The 26,400-nt window shown below is 37.6% G+C and overlaps 1 long non-coding RNA gene across 1 annotated transcript; it reads left to right on the plus strand.

Moving 5' to 3' along the window:
• Positions 1 to 11,418: 11,418 nt before the first annotated feature.
• Positions 11,419 to 15,376, plus strand: LOC138684696 (uncharacterized). Its single transcript, XR_011323941.1, has 2 exons — positions 11,419 to 13,289; positions 14,503 to 15,376. It is a non-coding gene; the product is annotated as an uncharacterized lncRNA (long non-coding RNA).
• Positions 15,377 to 26,400: the final 11,024 nt, after the last annotated feature.

Below are 26,400 nucleotides of genomic sequence, written 5' to 3' on the forward strand. Positions count from 1 at the left end.
AGCATCCTTATTGCTGCTAAGGTCTGTAACCCACTGCAGGTGCATCTGAGCTGCAGCTAGTTTCCTGCAGCAGAGATTTGCAGGTTTAACTAACTGATTTTTTTGTTCATTTAGTTTAGCAGAAGGTGCTTGAGGTATACATTAAACTTAGGAGCAAGAATAAGACCTGATTCTATCTCTCCTGTGAACTTCAGCATGTTGTAAAGCAAAGGTTTGCATGTTTATAAGTCTTGATGATGTTATATTTAGCTGTGAAATAGGTTTAATGTTGGTTTTTTTCTGGAGGATGTTTGACCTGTGCCTTCTCTGTTAGTGGCTGCTGTATTATTTTGCAGTTGGTGGGTGGTATGTGCTTATCCTTTGTAGCTCATCCTAGGTCTTGTCACTGTACTCTCACAACTAATTTTTATTTTCTTTTTTTTAACTTTCTGAATCTTGACCTCAACTTTGGCTTTTGGGAGAGTTACATGGAAAATGCCCATTATGATAGGAGCAACAAAGTGTGGTGTAAAAAAATGCTGCTGTCTATTGCAAATTCTTTGACAATACTTGTCTCCAGCCATTTTCTGAAAGGTTGTTCAAAGTGAATAAATCCAATGTACAAAGCTCAGCAGAAACTAATATCAAGAACATGATAAAAGGCAGGCTGTCAGAGATAATAAATGCACACTTGTTTTTGTGAAAGCCATTAATATTTTCACTCTTAATTGCTTTTCTAAGAGAGGACTTGCTTATGTTTTCTTTGGGCTTTTTTTAGACCTTTTTGTGTGTTTCCATCTTACGGCTTGCCTAGAAATAGATTTTATCCTATGTTTTCTGAATCTTAGTTTGAAATGTTAATTTTTGTTACATTTTCTTGAACCTTCTGTTCTCTTTCAGGATGTTCCAGTCAATTCTTTTCATAAATTACATCCTACAGATGCCACTTGATTTCAAGAAACATAATCTCAGACCTGGCGAGGACTATGATAAGTATACAGAAATGAACTGAGAAACAGGAGAAACAAAATGTTATGCTGCTGAAGAGAATAAACTTGAAAGCGTGTGTTGGAATATTCAGGTCTTAATGAGCTGCCATATCATGCACTATGAATGCCTGAATAATAGACTTTATTATTCACTTTAACTGATCAGCTGAACATTGTCTCTTTCAAACTACCATAGGAGTATTGATGGAAAGAGAAGTTAAAAGGAACTTTTGTTTGGATGTATTTTGATTTTTTTCTTTTCTTCAAAGCAGTGCTATTATTTTGTATTCCCAAGCTGTGTTAATTTGTAACTAGATAGCTATTACCCAGTGTAGCTCTATAATAACATTGTTGGCACCAAAGGATGCTTTTCAATGAGAGGGTACAGCTTTACCTGCTGGGTATAGATTCAATATTGATGGTTTCTCAACTGCCAGCATCCTTTAGTGACGCATTTGAAAGAAAAGTTGACTTCTGTAGTAAAGAATTGTTTCATGTTAAAGAATGGACAGCACTGTTGCTGAACAAAATAGAGGTGATGTGAAAACATGCATATTATAGACAGTCAGAATACTATCAGTTAGTCATGATTTAGCCAGACTCATAATCAGATCTTTAAAAGTATGGCTGTAGCTCTCATCCATTCCTCAGCCTAATTACTAACCTTCATGACCCTCTTTAATTGCAGGCTAGGCTAAGATGAATTTCCGTCCATTTGCTGAAATAAAAGAGCAAGCCTACGGGAGATACCCTGGCTTTGTTGATATACTAGGATTTTTTTAAGCTGCTGTCACTTGAATGTATGTCTGTACCTCTAAATTGCTCCAGGGTGCATTTGCAAGTCTTACAGGTGCATTTGCAAAGCTTACATGATGAATGATTCTGTTGACTTCAGTGTATAGGAATTTACCTAATTGTATTCCATCTTTCTCTGATAATAGCCACACCTTAGTACCTTTAACACATGAAGTGAAGAGAATGATTAGTAAAGAGCCAGGCTAGACAATAAACAAAAAGCTCTGATACTCATTGTTCACAGATTGTTTAAAGTGTTTGCCAGCAATGTGCTTCATCTGCATTTAGTTCAGTTGGCTGTGCACAGCAGGGGACTCATAGCATCTTTTGCAGAATCTCCCTTGAGAAGTTTATAACTTAACAGTACAGTTTTAAACAGCTAATATATATATCTATATCTATCTCATTGCTTTAGTGCCTCTTAAATTAATCTAGGTGCATTTTTTTGATTTAAAGGTGCAAGGAAAATCAAAAGAAAAAAGTTATGCAATTTCCTTTAAAGTTAAATGTAAATAAATAAATAATTATAAAAATAAAGACATTCAGATGCTATTAAAGTTTCATAAAAAAAAGTCTGTAGGGTCAATTTAACAGATCTGCCATTAAGTGTGTTATTAAATTATTACTATTCATGCTCTATAATGTATCCTGCAAAACAGCTACAAATATGACCAATTTGCTTTTGTTGGACTTGTGAAACAGAATCAGCTAGATACACCAACTTTTAACTGAAAGCAGATGTAATAACCTCATGAAAAGGTAGTCTTACCCATATTTAGATACCTTGCAGTTACTCTTGTACTTACTGGCTTTTATTTTGTGTTATCAGTGAATATTTAGTAACTCAGTTTTGGTTTTTTGTTACTATTACAGGTGTATTATTAGTAGTAAGTGTGAGAGCACTGGGAGAAATGGTCCATAGCTTTAAAGATCTCATAGTCTAAATGGTAAATAACTATTAGCATCTATATTTTAGAGATTAAAAGTCCAGTAACTTACATAAGGCTTATAGATAATTCTACAGGTATAATGGAATTTGAATTTAAATATCTCAAATCTCAGTCTGCTTCAATGAACCATATGCTATTTATCCTTAAATATAGTCATTTCCAGTATAGGATCAGAATCATTTAGGTTGGAAAAGACCCTTCAGGTCATCCAGTCCAACCATTAATTTAACACTGCCAATTCCACCACTAAACCATGTCCCCAGGTGCCACATCTACACATCTTTTAAATACCTCTAGGGATGGTGACTCAACCACTTCCCTGGGCAGCCTGTTCCAATGCTTGACAACCCTTTCAGTGAAGAAATTTCTCCTAATATCCAATCTAAACCTCCCCTGGTGCAACCTGAAGCCATTTCATCTCATCCTATCACTTGCTACTTGGGAGAAGAGACGGACCCTTACCTCACTAGAACCTCCTTTCAGGCAGTTGTAGAGAGCGATACGGTCTCCCCTCAGCCTCTTTTTCTCCAGACTAAACAACCCCAGTTCCCTCAGCCGCTCCTCATAAGACTTGTGCTTTAGACCCTTCACCAGCTTCGTTGCTATTCTTTGGATGTGCTCCGGCAGCTCAATGTCTTTCTTGTACTGAGGGGCTTCTCAGCCTTTTGGCTAAGATTAAGTGTATTGTGTTATATATGCTGTGCATGCATATCATCAAATTCATGAAGTCCTGCTAACTTTGGGAGAGAGTCAAAATGCTGGAAAGCAAGCAATGTCTGCAGTGTGGAACTTAGTCTTACACAGAAATTGTATGCAGTGAAGTGCAGAGAGATTTTAACATGATGAAGACTCTCAGCAAATACACTTAATTTGCTCTGAATTTAGAACTTAAACCAGACTGATATAGGAAGCTTACTGGGAAATATTTAGGTTGTGGCTTATGTTTTCCTTGCAAATGAAGCACTTCTTTTTTGCTAGTGTGGCTTTTTAGCTGAAAGTGTTCTGAGACTGACCATCCTTTATTCCTCTTCTTCTTTTATGCTGTGTAGTTTCCCTATAAGACTTTTTTTAATCTATTTTAGAAAGATATATTTGTTTATCAAGAGTGACTTAACTGTTTCATTACTTTTTCCTTTTGTTGCTTTAAAAATAGAAGTCATACTTTCAAGCATTTTGTGAAGGAATGTATCAGAATTTCTTAAAGTCACAAATTAGAAAAGTAGTCAGAATATAACTGTAGTTGCAAAGTACAACTAACACTTCAAAATGTCTTCTTATACCAACAAAAAGAAGCTTAAGAATGTAACCTTATTTTCTTTACAGCAACTTTATTGATATAATTGTATCATTTATGTTGAAATTACACCCATTTTATTTAAAATAAAAAAATTACCTTCATTAAAACAAATACATATGGTTTAATAATAATAATAATCATCATCATCATCATCATCTCCTAACTGGAATTCTGTGGTAAAGCAAATCTTCTGCAATATCTCTTGCACCCTTTGTGATTTCAACTGTAGCAAGAGTGGCCAACAACTTAATAGTTTTCTTGCTCTAAGGCAAAAGCTGTTCCTAGCACTTAAAACACTGCCAAATTCATAAATAAAAAATAATTTAAAATATTTTATCATATTTTATTCTTGCAGATCTCATTTCTGAGTGAAGGTTGAATATTCTGCTTTCATTTTGACAGAAAAAGGCACTCATCTAAGTAAGTTCACCTGTAAATTAGCTTACCTATACCCCTCCAAATTTGCAGACAGACAGATTTCTGATAGGGCTACTTTCTTCTTTCAGTAAAGTTTAAGTTTGGTTAATTGGCCAGAGAGTATTGAATTTAAATAAACAGGAGTTAAACTATTTTAAATTACTTTAACATATGGCCTCTACTGGTTACATCTCTTTTGACTTTGAGTTACAAGCCTACTTCTCTGAAATGAAATCCTCAGTGACACCTCAAATCTATCTCATTGTAATCCTGTTAAATAGAAACATTTCCTGGGTGATGGACATTCTAGAGATCCTGCAGAAAGTGCTAATGTATTTTACATTAGCACATCATATTAAACATTACTTCTGGACTCAAGAGTACTCCTTATGCTTTGCATTCAGTGCCAACAGAGAATGTATGTTAGTTTAACAACAATGGGCCATTCAATTCTTACTACAAAAAGGTTGTAAAAGTGGCCTAAGATCTTTACCCAGGAGATTAGTATATCAAAAATAGATGCTTTTTCTATCAAAATGAGAACTCTGACTCTCAGACCATTAATATCAAGGCACAACATGACTTCTCATCCTGCTTTTACGTGGTCGTCATTAGGAGGAAGTGATAGAATGTTCTTTGATGTCCTAACATCAACACAAAAGCTGTCTCAAGAAGAAAAAATAGTAGTTTTAATCAATACATAGTAACATATAGCAGGCTTTCGTAATAACTACTTTTCTTGCCTGAATGTATATAGAATCACATTTTACTGGGTTATATGTTTCTAACTGAGGCCAGTATCTGCTGGCACTAGGAAAGCATGATGATATGCTAGCTCATAGTATGCATTGACAGAAGAGGTAGTCAGCACAGGGTGACTGTGCTCTAGACTATAGCCTAGAGTTTTTCATTGGTTGCATTTTAGCATTGCCAAAAAATACACTGTAAATAGATGATTTTTATCGTGCTCACAGGGCATACTGTGGAAAGAGTGATGATCTCTTTCTTCATCAGAAGACTTAGCAGAGTTTTTTCATGCTATGTCCTTCCCTGCTGCCAGCACAGCAGAGCAAAAGGGACACAGCTGGAGGAGAAGATATATGCCACAATGTCCATGCAATGTGATGACCCTCAGGAGTGTCACCTTTGCTGTGCAGCCACAAATAATGAACTAGAGCAAGCCTATTGCTTCTTCCTGGGGCATGGATACAATCTTGGAAATCTCTTACTTGTGAGCACCCTACAGACTCAGAAATGAGAAGGCATTTAAAAAATAACCCTTAAAATTACTTCTACTTTTAATCTCCTGATATATGAGGTAATCACACAACTTCCATGACCTTGACTGAAGCTCTTAAAAGATTGAAAATGCCCAGGTGTGGGATATAGTCATGTAACAGAAAAGGTCATTTTCTGGAATGTAGGAAACACAATGTTTCAGCTCATTGGGCCCTAAGTATATGACACAGCACAACTCAAAAGCAGTCAAATAAGTTGACCAAATGGACTTCTGCACAGCTTCTAGTGCTGGTTCAGATTGATAGCTGTGGCTAGAGTCAGCACAAAGGCTAGGCACTAAGATACTGATCAAAGCAAATGCTGTTATGTGGCCTCATTCAGGTCTCAAGGAATGTAGAGGCTTCATTCCCTTAATTTCCCATGTTGGTGAAAGATGCCATTGTAGGTCCTTATCGCCTTGGTTCTGAACTAGTGAAAATGCCAATGTATGTACAAGGTATGGCATGTATAAGGCCAAGTTCAGGACTTATGCTGACAGTGGGGATGAGCATCATACATTGTTATTTAACAACAAATTAGATCTCAGAATGTAATATCTTGAAAGTTAGTTTTGGTTTTAATTTATGTTTTTTTAAACCACAGATTTCCATTAGGAGTAGGTGAATAAAATACGCACTTCCATGAACTACTGAAAATAATATGAAAGCGTGAGAGAGATGAGAGCTTTGCTAATTCCAAGCAATTCAAATGAAATACTTTAAAACTGGGATGTCATTTGCAAAATCTCTAGATCTCCTGCCTCAGTATTATGAAATTAGATGGTAGCAAAATAATTTTATGTAGCAAACTCCTACTATGTCTCATCACTTGTATTCTTTGTTTTCAGTTTTGTCATCCAAATTCTATGTGTTGGGGGTTTTATTTATTTTCTATGAATAAACGCTGAGCAGCTATACATATGTATCCCCAAAAACCAGAAGCACCTCATTTTAGAAGGGGCTCCAAAAGCAAGCAGCATCTGATGCACTTCCACTGTACCTTAGCATAGTATCACTGAAGATAATGCAGCTGAGCAGGGCTACAACAGTTGAGGGTAGGTAGCCTTCTATCTGCAGAATAAACGTCAGTGTGGGACAGAGACTTCATCTTGATGACAGGATAGCATAACATCTGGGATGTGAGCCAGAAGATAGCTACTGTAAAACTCAGCCTGTGCAATGCATTATGTCCCCCGCCAAATCCCCCCTCCTGCTTTCCTTCTGAAAAAGGAGGACTGTCCACAGCCCCATTTCGATGGGGAAAAGTGATGTCTTTGAAGATTTAACCTCTTTAGTTTTCTGTGTTTTGGCTTCTGTTCATTTAGAGAAATAAATAAAAGCTCTCATTAATGTTGTGTAATCAGCCTGTAATCAGAAACACAAAGGGAAAATACTGACTGGCGCTTGAACTACCTACTACTTTGTTCTCTTACAAGGCAGTATGGCAGTCTCTGTTCTGATAATAAATAAAGAAGGATATTGGATCTTTATCTAAAAGCTGTGCAAGAACTCGCTGGGTACCTATTTCTGTGCTTTGGGTGCCTGAATGGTGGAAAAACTATTGATAACAAAATAGATCACAGAGGTTTAAAAGATTGAAGGATAGGCCAAGTGGTTGCTAAGCTTTAGATTTACAGCTTTCTTTGAAGACCTGACTGAAATCATAATGATAAAGGATTTTTGCTTAGCATGCCTGCTATGGTTTTGTGAGAAATCAGGTACCTTAGACTATGTCTGTACCTATGTGCTGAACCACCTGGTAGTATACTCCTGGGGCTGGTTTCTGTTCAGGGCATTTTTACGTGAGCTCTGAATCTACATGCCTAGGTTTATCTCATGGCTACATCCTGCACCCAAATCCTGGCACGTGTCCCAGATCTGATGATGTAGTCATATCCTGAAGAGACTTACCAACAGTGGAGGTATTTTGTTTTGCAGAGCACAATAACAAAGGATGATACCTGGTGAAACCATAAAACCCCAGGAGTTTCAGCTCTTTTTCATTTAAAGAGTCTGAATTTAAGCTCAGAATTAAAAATAATAGCCTTGAATTTGAAACCCATGCAAGTGACATTGAAGTAAAGGTTTAAATTGGGCATCCCTGAAGTTGATTGTCACTCCATATGTTAAAAAGTAAAGGCAAAGTAGTTAGACAATTAGAAGCAGTTTGTTGTTTTTACTAATTGGTTCATTTCTTTCTCTCTTTTAAAGTGCATGGCAGTCCTTGGATGCCTTTTCTGATGCATGAATGCACAATGCTGCTTGTGTTTCAGTACAGGCCACCTGAACAGAAGATCTAGTTATATAAGATTAGCAACAAAATTAGAACTTATTTAGAAAACATCATATAAAGACCAGTCAAGGAAATAAACCAGACAAAAATAACGTGAATAAAAAAATCCTGAACTGACTTTGCAATGATCTTTCAAGCCAGATAAAAGAAGGGAGTAATTAACCTAACCTTTGGGTGGAACTGCAAAGCGTGTACTTGCATAAAACAGCATGCTTCTTGCCTACATGGAAAAGATTTACTCCTTAGCGAGGGCTAAGATGTTCTCCAAGAGGCACCCTTTCTGTATTGTTTTGAATCTGTATCTGTAGCCATGTCAGCCATAATGCTTCATTGGTTTTCTGTCACAGGCTTTCTTTATGATAGGGTAACCTGATATAGAGGATTCGGAGTTGCATCATCCAAGATAAAGGTCCTAAGTGAAATTTCCTTATTCTTAGCAGGTTTTCTGTAGCAGGTGTTACAGAAATTACAATGCAACGGAATTACAGGTGTTCTGCTGTTCTGCCCCAATTCGATATTGGCTTATTAGAACTCAGCCCCCAGATACTCAATGAATAAGTGATTTTTAAAGTCAGTAGAGTTTCACTCCGGCTCTTAAAGCTGATGTATGCCTGTTTTAATGTGTACAAGCCAGCTTATAGCTCTCTTGCCTCCAGCCTTCTGAAGCTAAAGTTGGGCCAGCAGCAAGAGGAGTGGGTATGAGAAAAACACTCTTGAGATCCCTACAGTTATAAATTTTATCCCATTTTATAAACAGGGCAGAGATTACAGGTCTGAGGGGCATGGATCTTAGCCCATTTTTCCTCAAGCACGTACCCTAGCACAGAAGATTTAGGGATGGGCATTTTGGAACCCTACAGCTACCACATTTCCACTGGCATTTCTCCTCCAAATTAATAGCTTGGAGAAGGGAAAAGCAAGAAATAAAGAGGTTAAGGAGAAATGCCTGATTTTTCTATCAGTGATTTCTCCTTCAGAATGAAATTACCCCATCAGGACCTCAGTTAGGAAGAAATAAGATTTCAAGTATTATAAACATATGAGTTTGTTTAAGCGAGTAATGTAACTCAGTGAAGACAAAATAAGTTTTCCACTGAATACAAAGGAAGGAAGAGTCAGTTTAAGATTATAAGAAGATAAAAAGGGCTGTACTTGGTCAGAGCAACAGACCATTGAACTCAGTGTGCTGTTTCCAGTAGTTGCCATATGTGAACACTTAGGGAAGAGTAAGAACAGGGTAAAAATAGGATTCTTTTTCTGATCGCTTTCCCAGCCTCAGGACTGAGCTAGATGTATTTAGCAAATCTAAATAGATTTCTTTTCCATTAGTTTTTTTCAGTCTTCCCTTGAGCCCATGTAAAATTTAGAATCTATTATGTCCTCTGGCAGGGAGTTCAACAAGGCTGTTATTCCTTACTTTAAGTGCCATCTTTCAGTGTTTGTTTTCACCCTGGCTCCTGTCATCTCTTTTCTAAGCTGAAGAGTCCTTGTTTACTTAGTCATTCTTTGCTTGAAAGCATTCCACTCCTATAATCATCTTTGCTTCCCTTATCTGATTTTTTGTTATTATTTTTCCTAAGGATGCAAGAGCTGCACGTAATGTTGAAGATGCAGGCAAACACAAATTTAGATGCTAACATTATGATCAGTTTTGTACTCCAAGTTAGTTTGCCTTTGATGGTGGAGGTGGAAGTTGGCTAATCACATTTTAAAGGTATTTGCCTTTTCCTGCAACTGTAACCAGTTCTGTTTTGTACTCTGATTCTCAGAGAGAGATTTTGAAGTTTGCATGTTAAGCACAAAAGAGTAATAAATAAATTACAACCATATTAACTGAGTCTTTACAAGTCATAGCAAAAAACTTCAGATGCTGCTCTACAAAGCAAGGCCTCTGTTTACAAAGAAGAGTGGCCAAATAAACACTTCAGTGAAATTTAAGCAACATCAAGTTTATTTTTTTCTTAGAATTGAAACTTGCTGCTAGTTTTCAACTTTGTCACAGAGAAGAATGGGTGAATTTTCAGGGCACAAATAATGAATGAATAGCTAATAAGCTGATACAAATACTAATGCCTGTCTTTGTTATGAAAGTTAATGCAACTTGGGATTCAAAGTCAGTTGTGTGGTTCTGAAATTTTTACCCAGTTTGTTAATCTGCACGAGGTGTTGCTTGTTGCATCTTGTTGCTTGGTCTGGCAGTTGGACTAGATGATTGTTGTAGGTCTCTTCCAACTGAAATAGCCTATTCTATGCTTATTATATCTGAAAGTAGAATCACCCCTAGATTTTGCACGGCATTGCACAAAAAAAGAAAAGGTATGAGAACATTTAATTAACCCTTTAAATGCTCAAGAGCTGTTATCTTGCTTCAGAAATATAAGAAATGTGGTGTATGGCAGAGGTTTGCGCTCCCTGTCTCTCTTTTTTTCTCTTTATAAAAACGTTTCTTCCAAATATACAGGTGAAATATACCCAATGGTATGCAAACATGTCTTTCTCTGAATACTCTTTGTGAAGGAACATTTTCTGCTTAGAATACAGTGCTGGAGCTCTCAGTGCTGTTTCCTGTGTGGTCATCTGGTATAATCTTCCCATAACAAGAAGCAAAGAAATTGGTCTAGTTTCTGAACACATAGCTGTATGTCTGTCCATAGGAAGGAGAAGATTATACAAAGGAGAGGATATGCTCCCTAAAAGTTGCTTTGTGACTAAATAGACTTTGGTGGAGACCTGACAAGATTCACTTTTTAAAGTTATCCAAGTACAGCTTTTCTCGGTATTACTAGGTCGTTTGGTTTAGATGTTTGTTTTGGGTTTGTGTGGCGGGGTTTTGGTAGCAGGCGAGGGGCTGTGGGGGTGGCTCCTGTGAGAAGCTGCCGGAAGCTTCCCCAGCTCCAAGTCGGACGCGCCACTGGCCCAGGCCGAGCCCCTCAGCGACGGCGGTAGCGCCTCTGGGAGAACAGATTTAGGAAGGGGAACCTGCAGGGAGTGGGGGGAGTGGGATGTGAGAGGAACCCCTCTGCAGACACCGAGGTCAGTGAGGAGGAAGGAGGGGAGGAGGGTTTGCCCCCGCAGCCCGTGGTGAGGCGGCAGGCTGTCCCCCCCCAGCCCAGGGAGGGGAGCGGGGCAGCAGATGCCCACCTGCAGCCCAGGGAAGGACTCGCCTTGGAGAAGTTGGTGGAGGACTGTCTGCCGTGGGAGGGACCCCCCGGTGGAGCAGGGGACGAGTGCGGAGTCCTCCTCCCCCTGAGGAGAGACAAGGTATGACAGACTGACCCCAACCCCCATTCCCCGTCCCCCTGTGCCTGTGCCGCTGGCGGGGGGAGGTGGAGAGAACCGGGAGTGGGGGTGAGGTGGGAAGGAGGGAAGGGTGGGGGGAAGGCGTTCTAAGGTTTGGGTTTACTTCTTGGTATCCTTGGTTGGTAGTAAATGAAATTGTTTTTTCCCCAAGTTGGGTCTGTCTTTTGCCTGTGACCGTAAGTGGTGAGTGATCCCTCCCAAGGAGTCCTTGTCTCCACCCACAAGCGTTTCTTTATATTTTCTCCTCATCATCTCACCAGGGCCAGGGGGGAGCAGTGAGCAAGCCGCTGCGTGGTGCTTTGTTACTGTCTGGGCTTAAACCAGGACAATGTTTAAGTCCTATTTCCAAAGAAAGTGGTTCAGTGGATGCACTTGGTTGTGTTAAGTATTGGATGAGATGTCAAGTCCACATTCCCTGGCTGTGTACAGTCTGGTCATGTGTACTCTTGATGTGTCATGAGAGACTTCCAATTAGGAGAGGGATCCCGAAGTCTCTGGCCTGTATGATGGTATGAAAGACAGAGCCTTGAGTAATCCAACTTATTCACTTTGGTTTGAAGTTCTTTGGCCCTCTGATACATATCTGACAAGGCAGCATAAAATGGCCCCCTTTGTTTTTCCTTCACATCAAACTCCTGCATCCCAAATAAACCAAACACTCTAGAGCACAAGTGGGATGTGCAGTTGCCCAATTTACAGTTTATCTGGGTGATTACAGCAGTCTATGTGTATTTGGCAACCTTCAGCCTTCAGTGAAGTTGCTGAACTCAGAAAAAACATAGGATCCAACTGTGAGCTGGCTATCACAGTGTTGTAGAGGCTAGGGTCATGCTTTGTCTGATAGTCGTATAAGCATTCACACCCTACCTGAGTTGTTAACATAGCAAGCTCTCACAGCACTTTACTGTTGCTGCACCTTTGGTTTTGACCACAGCGACAAACCACATCTGCTGCTTAACTGCATGTGTGACAATACAGCTGAGTTCCTGCTCAACAGGGAATGATAGACTTTGTTTCAAGTCTCTACACAGCATTTTTCAGACTGCAAACAGTGCTAAAGAGGACCCTAACATCTTTACTGTAAGGAACAAAGCAGCAAAGAACTTGCTGTTTCTAGAAGACAGAGGTTCTTGGCTGCTTCCAAGAGGATTTGGGAAGTCTTCAGTCAGGGCAGAGGGGAAATACTGAAAAAGTGAGAAGAAAATGTGGGCTTGGAAGAATAGAAGAAGCAGGAAAGGGTACTATGTGGGCAGCATTCTCTTGGCAAGCCGTGTAAGTGTGACTCTTTGCTTTATGCTTGGTACTGACCAGCTTTTCCCCAACCCAGGCTGAGAGCTAAAGATGCCAGATTTCTACTGTGAAATTGCAATGAATGGAGGATGTATGCATATATCAGAAAGGAGTATATAATTCTCAATAAGGACCTTCCAGCATGAAAGTCCAGGATAAGATTCACTACCCTAAGTGTCTCTTCCATAATATACTGGAAAGTATATTTTCAGCAGCAATAAGACAGTCATCTCCCAGGGTGTAATGAGTTTTCCCTGTGTTTAAGCGAGACTGGGAATGCATGGGTTTGTCTGTTTTGGATATTGAAAGAAGAGCTAGTGTCTCCAGAGGTGATTGAAGACATGGAATTGATTTTGGAGAAATTAACTGGGAAGAAATGGAAGGAGAGAGAGAGATCTCATAGCTGAAGGTCTTAAAGAAGGGGGCAGGATGCTGAGAGGTGAAGGCAAAGTGGGGCTGCCAGTGAAGGCAAAGGCAGCATCCCATCTGACCTTTCCTTCATGAGCACTGTGACACCTTTCTGAGAGTGATGTATTCTCCTCTCTGTTTAGTAGAGCTCCCTCCATGCACTGGTGCCATCTTGCCCTGTTCCAGCCTTCCCTGCTGTGCTCTGTAGCAGTTTGCTGTCCCAGTGAGAAAACGAAAGAACAGCAAGGAGGGAGTGTTTGGTGCATCATGGGATCCAGTGTCATCCACACTGAAGTGAGTGTAAAGAGTGTGGTGGGTGCTTCTTCATGTGTCATACAGATCGTCATCTCTGTACTTCTCAGCATTTTATTTATAAAGGTCCTGTGTTTTTCCCCCAGGTTAGGCTTGTCATACTTTAAACTTTAATTGCAAGCTCCTTAAAAATGGAGGCTACAGTAGATGCCTAATTTTCATTGGCAATTCTAGATGGTACTATAACAATTTGAGGTGACCTACTAATGTCCAATTACAGTAATTTGTTTAGTGAGCTGAAATGCACCATTAGGAAAAAAGTGTAACAATTTTTACTTTATGGTAATGCTTGCAAAATATTAACAGTAACCTTACAGTTGGGAACTGCTTTCTTCAGTCTTCTGCATGCTTCATTTTGTGACTGTTCTTATTTTGTTCATTTCAGAAAATTAAAATTCCTATGAAGTTTCCTGCATTATTTTTAGGTCTGAAATGGTTGCCATCCTAAACTGGGTAGAAAAAAGAAATGTAATGTCTTGCTCAGAGCCAATTTACTACATTCTTTTTTTTTTTTTTTAACTTATGCAGATTCAAAGCAGGATAGAAGTTAACATTTCCTTGCTGAAAAGTAGCTACTGAGTTTTAACATAGATTTTTTTACCATAGTATTTAAGCATGCCCCCTTTTCTGGTGATTTCAGAGTTTGAACAAGAAATAGTGTGTCCCTCCCTTATGGACTGACTGGTGGGTGGAAACAAGCTTTAACAAAATTTAGTGGCAGAAATATGTGCTCTTGCAAAATGCATTCAAGTATACTTGTTATATATAGTGCATGATAACTTACTAACTTAGGAATATTGCAAAGATAGTGTTAAATTTTAGAGAAGCTGTTAAAAATCCTTCTGGAAAATATGGTTCTAAGTATTTAAAGAAAACACAAATTATTTAGGCAGCATTCTTCACTTCTGAGCTGAATCTCTTTAAGGAAAGTCTGTGTTACAGCATACACTGCACAGAGAATCATCACACTAGTTTGATCTGAATAACTGGATAAATAAATCAGTGCTTCTCAGCTGGCAATGCTTTTTGATTTAAGTGGACCTCTTCTCCTATTTACAAGCACAAAAGAGACTGAATGGTCACTACCCTGTGATATATTTGTGTGAATTGCATTAATTTCCAGTGTTGGAGGATCACACCTCCTTGACTGGGCCCAAAGACCCAGTGTTAAAAGATTTTAATCTGTTCTTCCTAGGAACGTGAATTCAGCTACTGGAGGAGCTCAGATCTGTCTGATTTTATATGCAACATTCTGGTGATTTGGATAGGAAGTGAAAAACACTGCTGGGAAAGCTTTTGTATATATTCTTAATGGGGAAAATAAGTATTTGCTTATCTGCTTTGTTCAAGTGAGTTGGGATTATAATTCTTCAAGTTTTCATTCATGACTGCTTTTGTAATGGGAACAGTGTTTGCAGTGTGTTTAGTCTTCCTGGGTTTTGCTGGGTGCGTTAGTCTAGCTTTATGAAGGATTTGCAATTTATATTTGCTCATCAAATTGTTTTCATAAGAAACAAAAAGGTCCCAAAATAAGCCCATCAGGCAAGGCTATGAACAGCTAAAAGGAAAGGGTATTTTTTACATTAAGGATTTGTAAATTGAGTGTAGCACTGTTGGCAAGGGAAGTCAGAAAAGTATTTATACTCTCAAAGGGTAACTGCTATGGTTTAATAGTGGATGGCATGCAGGAAAGAACTGATATAGAAGTTTGTGGGATGCTTTTATTCCCCAGTGGAAAACACAGAAGAAGAAAAAATAAAATGAAAGAGAGAAAAGGTATGAAAAAATCTTTAAATGTAGCAAAATGTACAGCACGGAAAATGGGAACAGTTCTGTTTAAACCACTGTTTAATAGACCTAAACGATTTCACTTGGCTTGTGACCTTCCAACACAAGCCAGGTTTGTTTCACAGGCTTTCTATTTTGGATAATAAACATATGTCAGATGAATAAGCACACCTGGTATTTAGAAATGAAAATAAATTTTATAGTGAGTAAAGGTAGTGGCTTATGTATAAGTGGTGGTGGTTATTATAATTGCATTGAAATAAATGGTTTAATTCTGAAAATCATAGTGAATGCTTTTATCGAAATATACTGGGAAGTCATGAAATGAGGTGGATGAAATGGGTCTACATGTGGAACAAAATGAAATCTGACCTTTTAAATCATTTAGCTATATTTCTATCACTGTCTGTCTATCTCCTTTCCTGTCTATCTATACAAACATATGTCCATTCAGTATTAAAGATAAAGGGAGAGTCCAGAGTTAAAAGAAAATCTCCTTTGGTCATACACTAACCTGTAACATTGGGGAAATAGGAGGAAAACTTACCTGAGGAAAAATTATTCCATAAATAACTAATACATAGTGTTGTATCTTCTACTGAAACAGTTATTAGCTGTAATTGACTACAGATGCTGCACTAGGTGGGCTGAATACTTACGGGTTGCATAATATTTGTTGCAGTGTTTCTTTATTTTATATTTTTAAAGACATTTGGTATTTCTTTTTCATGTGTTCAATATTTCCCACATTTATGGATTATTGAAAGGTTCGGAAAAAAAATTATACTGGGCCAGCTATTTACTTCGAGCATATCTTGTTATGCTTCTTGGGCACAGAAGGGAGGGAAAGAATACTGTCTTTGATATATCTTGACCTGGAACTTAGGAAATTCACATAGAAAAACCTAGTATAAACCAGAAGGAAAAGAGAACAAGTTTGATATATCTTTGGGATTTCACAAAATGTGGGTAACGGGACAACATTAAAGGTTCTTTCAAGAATCAGAAAGTAGGAAATAAGTAGAGCATTTGGGGAGTAGAACCAGACTTTGATGGCAGAATAATTAAAAAAAAAAAAAAAGGTCAAAATACAGATTTAAATTGACCACATTTCACAAGTTCATATGGAATTTGTCAAGTTGTTTCAGTCAACTTCTCCCCTTAATTTCACCTCTCTTCTCAGAAACAGTCACGAGAAAATAATTTTTACTTTATGCAAAGTATTTTAAAAATAGTTCAATTTCATTATATGAAAAGAGTTAAAAGAAATTAGCGTAACTTTTTCAGTAAAATAAATAAACAAAACTGTGCATCTCGGTAAGTTTCTAGGGACAAATAACTGTAGGATTCATTGGAGTCACATCACAGTGAAGGAAGTTCTTATCACCTTAAATTATTCTATCTATCTGCTTAGGTATTAACGATATAGTGGTACAAAGTAAATAAGCATATAATGAATTAAATTTGATGGAAAGCCAATATATTGCCATGGTTTAGAGTTTTTGTTATTCAAATTCATTAAGCAAGTATGGTGGGAAATGACAAGTGCATTGTGGGTTTTAGTGAGCACAGGAATTAAAAGCTTTAAAAGCTTCAAAATCTATTTGTAAGTTAACTAATTTAAAAAAATTCTGGTTTTTATTTTCTTCAATTTTTAATTACCATATGATAAAAAATCATTTTGTCAAAGGAAGTACTAGACTTGTATTTTCTTATGCCGGAACACAATGTTGCATGGAATAATTTGTATCTAACTGATACAATGAGCCCTGCAAGTTGCATTTGATAAGGTATTGATTATTTCCTTTAAAAAAAAATACTAAAAAAATACATCATCTATCACTGACTTTCACAGATCATTAGCTAAGTTTTAGTTTATCCAAATTTCCCCTGAGGTGAAAGTAATTTTTAAACCTTCCATTAGTCGATCAAGTTCACCTTGATATTCAGATCGTCCATTTTACAGTTTTCCCTTGGAGCTGTTTGTCAGAAGCTTTAAAGTCACTTGAAAAGCTTTGTACACCATGGTGAGCTTCACATATCAATTGCCATTTATTCTTTTTCTATGCCTTTTTTCCTTCTACAGTCATTCTCTCCTATTTTTATATATATACTTCCTTGTTCTTTTTGATGTGATTCATGAAGACTATTTTTAAAACATATGGTGATTATTGTTTGTCATAAAGATGAGATCCTTTGCCTATGTTGTGAGTATGACATTACGAAATGTGAGAAAATGCTATCCTAGCCTATTCTTCCCCTGCACCAGTAAATCTCATGTATCACTTTCACAAACACATGTATCTTCTCAGGATCCCAGGGCCTCTAGGACTTCTGGAGTCAACAATGTAACACAGAATTACACCAACTCTAAGGGAAAACCAATACTATTTTTAATTAATTGATAAAAAGATCCGAAGAATGCATCATGCCCATTTTTCCTCCCAAAAATAAAATTGAGTAAATGTTACATTATATGTTAACCCCAACTTGTTTTGAACCTATGTATGCTTTCAAAAAAATTATTTTTTATAAACTGTTTCCTTACACTGATATTTTTTGTAATGGATCCAGGTGTTAGAAACATTGAGGACATAAAAGAACTTGGGACTACTCACTGACTTGGGAACAATTCACATTAGTTACTGTCTACTTCATCTCGTCTTATTATTTGCTGTGGAAATTAACTCTCCTGTACCCATGGTGCTGTGGAAAACATAATCTACTTTTTTAATAGCTTGTAGATCAAATAGCTCAACTCTGGGAAATGGATTCCAATAAAAGCTCCATTTTGTTATGCTGGGCAGCAAATCCTTATTATAGGAGCCATCTTCATTATTCATTGGCATTTTCCTAACTTAAAGTTTCCTCCAAGTAGTGTTAACATTTGATGACGGAAAATGAAGGCCAATAAGCTGTACAGTGTATGTGCTTTGTAAAATGAATTGGCCTTTTGGGAATAGAAGAGCTGCAACTTCAGTGGTAACAATTATGTTTTTATGGCCCAAGACAGAAATAAAATGTTGAAATGGCAAATTAATGCAAAAGCTTAGTAGGAAAATTATGAAAACCTTAGAATCTGAGCGTGTAAAAATCTTTTTAATATATCAGAGTATCTGTTTATGAATGATTAGTGACATAGGAGGTAATAGTTATAAATAAGGTTATAGTATGCCATTGTCCCAACATCAAATACTGGCTAAAAATCTGTATATTAAAAATGTGCATTATGTGTGTTCTACTTCCTTTTTGCTCAAGTTCTATTTCCCTCATTGTTTAAGGTAATGATTAAACACAGAACAATTCATGAATCAAAGATCACTCCAATTGCTAGTGTAATGATGGATAGATAATGATAGACAATATGGATATGAAGAAATATTAGTTGGATACTGTAAGCTTCAGAGTAATTTATGATGTTTTATTAGATGTGATACTTTTGTTATCAGTGTGCAGAAGTTGTCAAAGCAAGAAAACAAAAATCAGCAGTGAGATGAGAGTTGGCTCCTAAAAGAAGTACCTTAAAGACCATCTACAAATCCATACTGTGATAATGCTTGAAAATTTATATATCAAAATCTCTGGTGGTCAGTGCTGGCTAGTGTCATCTTGCTTATTTTTCAGTTTGTTATGCTGCTGTTGATTTGAGTTAGAGACAGTCTATGATGGCTGGCAGCAGTTAGCAATAGTGTAGACAGGGATGTAATATGCTACATAACCTTTATTAACAAAGACTTCCATAAAATTTAAAATTGTATTAAAAATTCCCAGCCAACTCACTACCCATAGGAATTAAATTCATCCTTTTTTTTTTTTTTCATCTCATTAAACTTTTCACGTTCTAGTATCTGCATGCATATTTCCATGTGCAGTGTGTACATATGCCATGTGCAGGATAGAAGCCCTTTTTTTAAGCAGTTTTAAGTTTCCAGTTGTTGAGAAGCAAACCTTTGGTTTGCAGGAGTGCACAGCAGATGCCATTCACTTGTGCACATCTGGCTTTATATTAGTGCTGGAAGGACCTGAGTGTATATCAGAAAGGGCAGAAAACGCTTCATTTTTTCCAATTCAGGGTGAAGCTATTGTACTCAGAGTTTTGCACAAACACATTAAAACAAAGAAATAAATAAAGAAACTCTCATCCTACTTAAAACACTTAGAAGTATGAATGACAGGATTAAAAGATGTTGTGGTTTCCCAAGGTCTGGCAGAAAGTTTGTGTCAGAGTGAGAAACTGAAGACAGACCACATAGGTGTTGATAGTTCCTTAAACTTTGACATCACATTGGTATATGAATAGCAAAGAAACATTATCAGGGAAGGCAAGATAAGTCCCTACAAAATTTTAGGGCCATAATAAAAGTAGAGACTTTAGGCTTTCTGGACGGTGCATGAGGAAGGATAAGCACTTTCAAACAGAGTCCATGCCAGGCAGCAGAACAGGCAGGAGCCACCAGAAGCCAATGTTTGCTCATTGTCCAGTTAGAGATGGACTAGGTGGTGGGAAGTGTTGAAATGAGGAGCTGGTTTTAAAATTCAAATCTCAGAACTTCACAGGCATTCCCTTGAAATCCCCATCCTGAGATACTGTCTCACTACTAGGTATCTATTTAGGCTGCCTGAAAAGCAGTGGTTTTGGTTTTCAAAATATCTGAGGCAGTTGCTTTGGTTTTTTGTTCAGTGTGTAGCTGCAGTCCCTAATTAGCACTTTCAGACTGACAGCAGTTCTGTTCACAGCATACAGGTGACTAAATTCTGCTTAAATCCTTTCAGAAACATAAACTGGGATGAGGGGCAGAGAAATTTGGGGTGGAGGTTTACCTTTAATGCTCAAAGTTCCCCCTCTCTGTTCTTAGAGGGAAGCCATAACAGTAAGTCAAAGTCACACATCCCTGTCTCCGGTTGTTTTTCTATTTCTTGTGCAGTCCTGAGGGGAAAAAAGCACCAATTGCTAAAGCATTTTCTACCAGTAGGGAGGCTGTGGGCAGTTTAGGGAGTCTGTATAAGTGATTTATCTTTAATTTTGCAAGCTGACAATTCTGTTTATTGGAAAGAATAAAGAAACACGTTGTTAAGTTTGCAGTAAACTGGGAACTGCTGCTGAAAATTGCCAGTTCAGCAGTGGTCAGCCCAGTAATTCAGAAGGAAGTTGTTCTGGGTTTTCCAACAGCCAGATTGCTGTTAGTTTTGTGGGCAATTCTCCATCCAAATCAATTCTTATTTTGCATATAGTTCACAAAAAAAGAGATATAAACAGAGGCAGTAGAATACCTGACCAGTAGATGGAAAAATGAAAAAAAATACCCCAGAATATCAATATATTCAGCATTATGTGTTTAATAGGAAGCTGTTACTATTGATTTATTTTTTTTTTATTCACCATCCCTTAAAAAGGTTTGCATTTTTATAATGGTTTTTTTGTCAATATGTTCAGCAAACTGCTTCTGTCTGATCCGTGTAATAGAGTCTCAGTGCTAACACAAACCAAAGCGTATCAGATGTTTCAACAGTGCACAACTTAATGAAATGCGACTTACATAATTTTTAGCAATTTAAGCATCCAGTAAAATGTCATCCAGGGGTGCTGGTGGCAGACATGCAGGTGGAAAATGACTGAGCTCTTTGAAAGGAGGGCTGGGGCCACCCTCCCTCAGGGAGCTTGAAGTGCTGGCTCACGCAGCCCCACGTACGCTAGGCCACTTGAGTGGAACTAAAATATCTGATTTTGAGATGTATGGTCTTTTTAGGTTTTGTCTCCTAACTAAAGGCTAAGTGATAGAAATCTGTTACATTTCATGGGCCCAGCTCTGCCTCCATCTCTCGTTCAGAATAGCACCCATCATTACAGTCGCTCTGATTATCTCCTTGTGGCTTTGGGAGGAAAGCTTGAGAGCTGATTTTGTTGTTGTTGTTTTTGTTGTTGTTGTTCTTTTTTTGTTGTGTTAAACCACGAAGCGAAATCTTCAGTACGAATTTTTTATTTCACTGGAAGTTATGTTGGCCTTGTACTAATGCTGTCTGCTAACCTTCCCTCAGAACAGCGGTGGAGGATTTAGTTTATTATTTAAAGGAGGAGAGGAGATGCGTTGCTTCTTGTCTTGTTTTATTTTTGTCTTTGGTGATTTTATTTTGCTGCGCACTTGCTACAGTAGTTCAGGAGCCATCAAGAAACAATACTACTCTTCACTTCAAATCACTCCTTAGACACTGAAGAAGTTACCCTTGTTGTGACCAGATAGGTTTGCTTTATCACATGAGTTGACTCTTCATGGACAGGCTGTTCATTTCTATTGGCTTCACAACCAGCCTAATCAGTTCATTACTGAGCTTAACTAAAGTGCTTCTCTTCCACTCTGTCCGCAAGAAAAATACTTCTGAAGCAAGCAGATGGGCACTTGACTGACTTTGCTATCAATGTGTACTGTGTGCTGCACTTTAGATGGCTGGCTGGCAGCGGTCCCAGCCTCTTCCCTTCCTGAGATCCCACACTGCTCCAATTCAGGTCCATGGCTGCTGAGATTTTACATGTTCATTAAATAATGCAAGACTAAGGAAGACACACATACGCATGCAGACACAGAACCTCAAAAAAAAAAGTTTCTTACAGGAGTTTAACTTTTAATGCTATTGAGCAAATGAAGACTGAAAGTAAAACATTTTTTGTAGCAAAAATTTTAAGGGTCAATTGAATATTTTCCTTAGTTTTTTTCTGCTTTCTAAGTCGGCATCTCATACAGAAGACTGTTCCCTTATGACAGATAAATGCATTTTGCTGTCTAATTTTTTGAAATAACATGATAGCAGCCATATTGCTGCAATAAACTTGTTTTGAAGATTGAACTAGATTTATTTTTATCACTTCAATATTACCCTCTCCAAATTGTCCCACATCCAATAGAATGTCACTATTTTTTTCTCACTCATTTAAAAAAATAACCAAACTGTGCGAATCTGTGCACACACACGCTCCCTTGAAGGAAAAATCTAGACAACACATTATCCATTATTTTACATAAAATATATGCATGTCAGAAGACCAGTAATCATCACCTGTGGCTTCAAGTCCAGAATTCTGACATTGTTGCTCTGATGTTTAGTATGCTTCCATTCATTAATGAGGAGTAGCTGTTGTAAAGATTAGTTTTCTTTCAGTATCAGCAAGATACCTTTTAGACAAATAGTATTAAAAATGCTTTAACAGTAATACAGTTTTTGTTCATGAAGGAAATTCAAAGGCTTAGAGTTTGTATTTTGGTGTATGTAAGCAAATGGTACAAACAAGAGAAAAAGAGATTCTGTTCTCTGTCTCCTGGTTCAGAACATTTGCCATTGAAAGCTGGTTCATACATAACATAGGGAAGAACTTGTAGATAAAAACATTATGAAATAAGAAGCAAGAAGGGAATTTTTGATAGCATAAGGTGTATCACTTAAGCTGGTAATTCTTTCATGTCCACAGTAACGATTTAGGTAAAAGAGTAAAAGTAATGAAAAAATAGGACTGTTAGCAGAACTGTCTTGTCATACCTGGTGTGAGGTATACAAAGTCGCTATACCTTGTCCGTTTAGAAAGGCTCTACTACTTGACCTACACCACTGAACAGGTCGAGGATGTTTCTGTATGCCGTTTGTACATGAAGGAATCTCATTTTGACAAAAGCAAAATATTTTTAGAAATGTCAATTTGATAACATTTAAGACAAGAAAAGGATATCCTGCTAAAGTCAAAATGGAACTATTGGAATATTTCAGAATGGAATGTTTTATTTTTCAGTAGAGAAATTCTTAGAATTATTTAAATGTTATGCAGTATAAGATAAAATGGTTTTATAACTGCATGCTTCTGTCAACTTTGGAGTGTTCCCTCCATAATTTTTTTTAATGGAAAACTTTTTTTCTTTGTTCTGTTTCATGGATTTTCCATCAGAATGAAAAACCTGTTTTCAAGCTAGTTATCGAATGTTGTTATAGTTACAGTGATACGATGTCCCTCATGTGGATATACTTTCATGGGTTTAAAGTGCCTTATATGGGTACAATTAGTGTTACATTTTGGCATGTGTAAAAAAACCAAAAAACAAACCAACACAGAAAACAACAACAAAAAAAGTGTCTTTTTGGGGAGCTATTGAGAACTTCTAAGTAATTTCTGATATTGTTTATTACTGTCTATGCAGAATGTCATATGAATCATTGTTGATGAGATTCTTTATTATAAAGATCTAGTGAGGCAGTGGTGAATCTACCACTCACAACTTAGTTTATTACAAGATTTTTATTATATTTACAAAATGTTGCCATTTTTTTGGTTTGCTACAAGTAAGTGGGAAATACAGCAGCTGCAGGCAAATGCTTTCAGTCAAGCACAGATGTGCTGTCTTTGTATAGTCCATCATCCTGGCCTGGAAAAATAGAACTTGAACTTATGAATTCTCTTTCAGAGAAACCCTAATGATTGCTCTTTAGAGCAAATTTTTCACGTTTCATCATTCGAGGCCCAATCCAAAGCTCCTAGAATTAGCAGAAGTATTTATGTGGGCTTCCATGGGCTTTGGATTAGGAGATGAAAAGGAGCTCCCAGTCTCATTATCCAGTGAGAACTAGTGGAGTTCGTTTCAAAAGGCGAAGCAGATATTGATCTGCTGTGTGAAACTCTATTACATGGTCTTCTAAACATTTGGACTAAGCCCTGGAATTTTTGTACAAGGTTCTGGCTTAATATGCAAGTCACGTTGGCTGACCAAGTGTGAACCTAACAATCCCCTGAAATTTTATAGCCTACAAATTCTGGCTAACCTCCTTAACCTTATTGCATGCCTAGCTACTCAATAAATATTGTGGTGGTGTGTGTTTGTTTGGCGATGGATTCTACTAGGTGTTAATGTGAAAGGTTCGTATGTGTTAACCCAGAGAAAGCATAATTTCAGAATCAGTCTGAAGTGGCTCCAGTACAAACACCTTGCCCCCTTGACTCAAGACTTCTCCACAGTGTATGTGAGAATGTAATTTCGCCAGCCTGAAGGTGAGAAGTGCAAGCTAGGCTGGACCTGGAGTTCTCTTGGCATAGGAAGGGGAGAGAAATGGCAGAGCTGGCTAGAGAGCAAGGGGAAAATTGGAGAATACTGGCTTTGCTGCTCCTGGTGCCCCAGGAAAGATACAAGGGGATAAGGGTGCTGACTCAGCAGCTGGGTGTGCTGACTTGAAGGCGCTGGGAGTAGTTGCCCTGGGACACAGCTTAACCCTCACCCCAGCCTCAGCAGGGGCAGCAGCAGCAGCAGACCTGTTTTTCCAAGGTTTGCTGCAAATACAGATGATGTTTGCACCACGGCTATTGCTGTTTTCTCATCTGTTGTCTGAAGCAGCCACCCACTTTGTCTATGCCTAATGATCACTCTGTTCTTCCAGTACTAATTCCTTTTTTGTTTTGTTTTGCTTTAAGAGACATATTCAACACTCATTTATATCCTTGCAAAGTCAGTTGCAAAGACACATGGCTTTTAAAAGGCTTTAAAAATACATTCTGGGGATTGATTGCAACAATTCGACCCCCTCCTCCTATGCTAACTTTGTAGTAATACTGCTGGATGTAGGAAAAAGAAGTTTTTTTTTAAAAAAGTCAGTCTGTTTCAGAGATGTTAAAGTCCATCAAAGATTTCAGAGGGGTTTAGGTCAAGAAAAGCTGTGAAGATCACTGTGAAGATTGGCAGGAAACATTCTCAAAACAAACATTTTAAGAAGAATCAGCAGCAATTTAATCCACAAAAATGAGGGCAGTAACATTATAAGCACAGTTAAGTAGTGGTGTTAAGTGTGAAAGCTTCTTGACACTTTGCTCAGATTTTGTTGAATAATGATGTACTTAAATTAAATAATGCTTATTTTGATTCAGCAGACATTTCCTTATTATACAGGATAACATCTATAAAGTATGGAAGGTAAAAAGTACTTAACATTAAAATTCTAAGACAAAAATCTTAGTTTGCAAAAGACTGGGGTTTACTGATACTTCTCTTGTTAGAGTAATTCCTAAATAACTTTGAAATTCATACTTCCTTGAAGTCATTGGCTTTTATTTATGTTCACATTAGCATCCATGAAAAAGTTCCAGCATGATAAAATATTTCCTAGGACTTTCATTTCTTTCAGTGATATATGGTCAATTTCTAGAGCAGTCTTTTGTCTCTTCTATAGAGAGAAAATGCCTGAAGTCACAGTGGGGGATCTTCCTTCATAAAAAATAATAAAAAGAATAAAAAGAAGTACTTTGTGTAGCCAGTATATTTTAGCAGTTCTGATTGCTTCAATCAGATGTTCAAAATTATTATTGTAAGCAGGTGTCAAGCAGGTATAGCAAAATTATTCCCCCCCCCCCCATTGTATATGAAAGAATTAGAACAATAAAACCTACCAAGATTGATTTTTTGCAGTCTGTGATGCAGTAATTCAGTAAAATTGAAATCTGACATTTGTTGACTTAAGATTAGCAGTAGTCAGCCATGGGGAGAAAACAATGCATTATATGCTTTTCTTTCTGATTTATGTTCCTAATCCCTATACAATGTCAAATTGAAGGTGACAAAGAGCAGATCTCCTGTGCAAGAATGTAACAAAAGAAACCTTTGCCATGTGACCTGCAAATACTTGCAGAACATCATTTTTGCTGACAGCAGAGCAGAGATGTTGTTTTCATGCTGGTAAATCTGAACACACCAAATGAGTTTTGGTGACATTTACTGCTCATAACCTAGCTTTTCTTTTTTTCAGCCACATGCGTAATACTCTTTTACCGATTCTCCATTCCAAGGCAACATGCAGTGCAGATGCACTGAAGTGTGCTATTTGGACAACTACTTTCAGACTGACTCCCAGAAGAATAGCTGCCATACAGCTTGTGGTTCATCGCTTAGTTCTAAAATAAAGTACACGCTGTACATGGCCAGAAGAAGAAATTAGATAAATCGAACACAACTGTCTTATAACCTTTCACACATCCCTCTTTTTTTTAATTGTTTAAGGCAAACAGCTTAATGACAACTAAACTGCCTCTGAAATATGAACCTACATTGGCATCAGCTAAGTGCTGTCACAAAATTCATGCAGGTTATACAGTTCTTATGATCTCCTGGATATTAATATGTTTTGAAGGCAGGATAGAGCACTTAGCAAGTCTGTTCTTTACTTAGACCTACCTTTCTGTTCACTCAATGTGGAAAAATTTCCTTTTTTGTGTTTTCTTCTTTCCAAAACAATACTGGTATGCTTTTTGAATTCCTCTAGCTTGTTTGCTTTGTCCTTTTTGCACTTA

This window comes from Haliaeetus albicilla, chromosome 3, assembly GCF_947461875.1.
Source record: "Haliaeetus albicilla chromosome 3, bHalAlb1.1, whole genome shotgun sequence".
Taxonomy (NCBI): Eukaryota; Metazoa; Chordata; class Aves; order Accipitriformes; family Accipitridae; genus Haliaeetus; species Haliaeetus albicilla.